This window comes from Lissotriton helveticus, chromosome 6, assembly GCF_964261635.1.
Source record: "Lissotriton helveticus chromosome 6, aLisHel1.1, whole genome shotgun sequence".
NCBI classification, from domain to species: Eukaryota; Metazoa; Chordata; class Amphibia; order Caudata; family Salamandridae; genus Lissotriton; species Lissotriton helveticus.
The window spans coordinates 1,921,023,972-1,921,028,861 of NC_136067.1; the positions used below are offsets into that span (position 1 = coordinate 1,921,023,972).

At 38.2% G+C, this 4,890-nt stretch overlaps 1 long non-coding RNA gene across 1 annotated transcript; it reads left to right on the forward strand.

The window, feature by feature from the left end:
- The first annotated feature begins 2,230 nt into the window (after positions 1–2,230).
- Positions 2,231–3,150, forward strand: LOC144761956 (uncharacterized). The gene is made up of 2 exons (XR_013595975.1): positions 2,231–2,503; positions 3,039–3,150. It is a non-coding gene; the product is annotated as an uncharacterized LOC144761956 (long non-coding RNA).
- Positions 3,151–4,890: the final 1,740 nt, after the last annotated feature.

Consider the following 4,890-nt stretch of genomic DNA (forward strand, 5'->3'; position numbering starts at 1 on the left):
AAACAGCCATTCTTGTGTTGATGTCTTCTGTACCCTGGATACATCACACTACAAATCTGATCTCAAAGTGACTCGACCTATCTCTTTTTCCCACCCTTAATCGATCTGATAATTTTGGGCGCTTACATCACCTCTAAGCTACTAATTTGTTTGGTTTTATATCGGGAAAATTCTGGGTTGAGATGAAGAGCCCAATTGGAGAAAAGAATTTGAATATACTATCTATAGGCCCCCTAGAAAGAAATCTCAATTTTGCAAAAACAGCAGGGTTTCCAGTAAAATATAATGCAGCCGTGAACTGGTATGAAATTACTAAGCACAACAAGCACTGGCGTTGCCAATAGGTCTCGCAGTAGGAAAGTTGGAGCTATTGGTTTTGTAAATGACAAAGCCCTTTATGTTTTTAAAATGAAAAGAAAAATAAAAGGCATTGTTATTTGCAATTGTAATAGCTCCAACTTTCCTACTGCGAGACCTATTGGCAACGCCAGTGCTTGTTTTTATCTAGGCCTCAGAAGCCACTTTTGGAACTATCATAGAAACAAACACAAATTCATGTTAATTATTGAATTAAACCCATTCTGTTTACCTCCCACCATACTAATGTTTCCCATTAGTTGTTACCTAGCAAATAAGCCACACAAATGCGTTTTATACTTACATAATCGACCACTTCTTAGCACAAAAACGTGTACAATAAGCACATTTAGTCTGCTTTTGTTTATATTTAAGCTGCGCATTAATTCACAACACAATAACAACACATATTCATTAATTATATGGCAACATGCAAGCAAAATAAGTACTCCTGTGTATAATAAAATGTGTGTATCTTATTCAATGGTTGATTAATTTCACAAAACACCTTTAGTAAATGTTATCGTTATGGGACATTGACTTCAAGAGGGGTACACAACATTTTGCGTTTGCCACCTCGCTCCATCAGTAGCAGGCATCTGACTCTATGCATTTGTGGGGATAGGTAACTTGATTTCCCATCACAAACCCCAGTGTGAAAGTTTACTTATTGATAGTTCTTCTATTTCTCTCATAATGCCTCTACTTTGCTATTACTATTTGTCCTGAGCAGCAAGACCTAAGCATACACTCTGGCTCTCCAAAAATAAAGTTGATTATTAGGTAATTTCCTCAATGGCCTTCAGTGCATGCCCAAACACTTCTTTGTAGTCCAAAATCTAGGCATATTAGATAGACATTTCACCAGGTCAGTGTACTTTTTGAGGTGCTTTTCTCCAATTAAATCTGTAAATCACTTTGATATGCTTTGTATTTTACCTCTGAAACTTAAACCACACAAACTAATTCCTGATTTTCATATCTAGCAGGACAGAATCATGGTTTCATTCAACGTCCTGTTTTTTTTCCACTTGCGATCCTTCTGTGTGTTCGAAAAGATGGTGACTTCCTGCTTTTGGACAATCCCGGGGAAGTTCTTTGTAAATGGCTGGTCGAAAATCTAGATGAACCTGGTTGGACCATCACCGAAGAGAGAGATTTTCAAGCTACGATTCTGTTCCAATCATCTGGTAAGCACAATAAGTAAACCTTTATAATAAGGTTGCAACTGCAGGATAATGGTACAAATTACCAACCTGTTTCAGTAAAAACCTAGATTTGTGATTAATCCAATAATGGACAGTAAAAATGAACATGCATGTCCTCACATTTGCCTTGGATTGCTCTCCAGTTAACACTTATGAAAAGGGGTGAAACGTTTAGTTTGTGGCACTACTATAAGGCAGCCATTTTTGGATAAACTATTTTATTTAGGCAACTTTTTTTAGGAGGTTCAAGTTCAGGCTTACAATGTGTACTGTCTATTAACTTACTTGGTTATGGATAGATTGTACATTTGTCCTTTATTATCAATACCTCTTTATTGATATATTATGGCTAGTGTGTGAAGATATATTGCAAGTGGTTAATGTGTTATCTGTTTTGAAGTTTATATGTTAATATGTATTTTTTCTCTTGCTTTTTTTTAGTGAAGAAACAGTGTCTAATGATTCAGGATATTTTTCAAGAGATAATTGCAAGCTATTCTGGCACTTTGAAATCTTTCTGCATGCAATGTTTTAAAATATGGCTGCTTTATACTGTTGGAGGGAACCTAGCAAATATTACATTGTTAGCCATGTATCGATGCCAACTCAAAAAAACCACTCTTCCTATATATATATTTTAATATGTAACCCAACATGATGGCAAATAGTTAATAGTTGTGTTATTTTGCAGACTGATATGCAGCAGTTGGTGAAGGACTCAAATGATCCTTCACGGTTCAAAGATGTTCTCGTTCCAAAGCGGAAATTGCACAAGCTCTTGGAGGAAGCCAAGGCAGCTCGGGACAGTGCAGGTTTTCTTCTCAATGGTATCAGCGAAATACTTTTTTCTCCAAAAGAACTTGCATCTGCAAAAGGTGTAAAGAAGGCTCGTGCTGGAACAGCTGTTCTTGATGAGGAGAAGGTCGATGCATTATTTGGTAAGATATTACAAATGTTCAATGTAACATTCATTCGATCTTGGATTGCGAAAATTCATTTTTATACATGGTACATGGTGTTAAAAGGTTTGCATGTGTGGTCTGGTATCATATAATGGTAAGATAACTCAATCATTACTCAAGCGATGTCTGCAAAAGAGCAAGAAGAGCAATGGGGGTCTTGTAATTTATTAACAATTTGTGCTGAGTTTGTGCTTCAAAGCTGGCACAAAGCCGTGAGTTGTGATTTTATATCTAAATCTGTGGTCCAGGTGAGGGGCTCAAACTGGATGAATGGGTGATAGCAAACTGAACTTATAAAATACTGTGCTTGCAGCTTTTATTTAGCCACATGTGCCTCTTTGACCAAGTGCCCTTAATGTTACACTTATGAACCCTTGTAACCCTAACAATATCTCATCTGGCACTCTATATGAAATAATGGAACAAACTTTTTAAAGGAAGCTCAGCCCTATTAAAATCTAAAAATGGACGTGGTAACATGATACTGATGTATGTTATTTTATTTTTCCAGAGTTTATGAAGTCTGTGTGCAGTACCAACGGCTGGCCATCACTGGACTAGAGAAGTATGAGAAGGAAGCTGGCGATAAAGATTTGCAATGCTAGGAGAGGATTAAAGAAAACTCTGAATCTAGAATCAAACTACTAAGTTGCTGGTTTCCGTTAAGCAATTTGTTCTGGTTGCAGTAGCCTGGCCTTTTTTCCTTCCTTTTTTTCCTGGACTTTTTTCTGGATTTTTCCTCTTGTTCGGTATCCTGGCCCCCATGGGGCTAAATATGTGCTTGCGGTAAATAAAATTACAAGTTGACACATACCGTTTGAACATTTTTCATTTCACCACTGTTTGGTTTAGTCTTTTGCCACTGGTCACCATGTCAAACCGCTTCAGATAATGCTCTGTACCTCAAAATAAGGCAAGTCCCAGTGAGCCAGGAGTATGGGAGTAGCAGCACGCGTAAACAGTAGGGGCTCGTATAGGGCGTGCTGTGGGGAGGGGAAGGGTAGCAAACATGGACATACGCGTAACGGAGAAGTGTAATTACTTTCCTTCGTTCTGTTGTTTGTCCGTGTTTGCTACCCTGCCCCTCTCCGCCATTGCTACCGCACTGTTGCACGCCCTATGCAAGCCGCTACTGGTTGTTATGCTTATCTGAATGCAAAGTATAACATTCTTGCAGACCACTACTTTTGTATGAAGGTGCTTGTGGTATTTCTGCAGCAGAAACCTAGCTAAAATTGCCTTTTTCAGATTTATTTTCAACAGGTATCTACCTCTCACTGTAGATTTAAAAAGTAATCTTTCCAAAGCAGGAGAAAATTAATCTGTTAATTAGGACCAGGTTTAGAGAAGTTTTGTGTTTGGTTTGCTTGTTTTATAATGCAGACCTGAATCAAAATCCTTTTCAGGATTTACAAATCGAAGCAAATTGGTTATTGGTACAACACATCAAAAATGGGAAGGGTTCCACGTTTGTCTAGACATAGTATTTTTGGGGTACCAGAACGGTACCCTTCAGTACAAAACCCAGGCTAGACTCTCAGACAACATTTCATTCTAGCGCAGTGGTGTTAGAGAGAGGGATAGACATGCCACTTCCCTGCTCTCTCCCTGGTATGCAACACAGCCAATCAGGGTGCTGCACTGCGTTCAGTAACCGTTTTATAAATCTGTGCCTTACTTTATAACTTGTGGCATTTCAAACTATTCTTGGTATTGTGTAAAAAAAGGGCATATTACATCAAAGTGGCCTGTTTTTGACAGGAAAGTACATCTAACAGGTGGTCTGCCAAATGTTTTCCTACCAGCAAATCCATAGTCCTAAACTAGTAGGGAATACTGCCAGTCGGGTAACATGCTCCTAACATGGAATTATCAAGGTTTAATTTAACTGTAATGATTTATTAATGATTCTAAATTATTAATTAGATCATCTGGGAGTAATCCACTCTTAGCCTTCAGTTGGTTTAAAATGATCCAAGAGTATTTAAACTAATCAATGCTAATTTTTGCGTTGGCATTAAATCATCCTAGCGTAATCAACGCTGAAAATATAATGGGGCCATTCTGATGTAATCAATAGCCATCCTGAAGCTGTCATAGGATCATCATGGAATAATCCACACTCATCCAGAAATCGTCATGGGATCATTCCAGAGTAATCTACTTCCATCCTGGAGCGGTTATAGGATCATCCTGGAATAATTGACAGTCATCCTTAAATTGTCTAGAGCCCATCCTGGAGTCATTCTCACTCATCCTGATGTTGTCAATTAGTATTCGTGGAGTTGTAAAAGGTAATCACTCCCTGCCAGTGGAAGTCATCAGAACACCATCCTAGCGTAGTTTTTGTGATTACAGTAAGA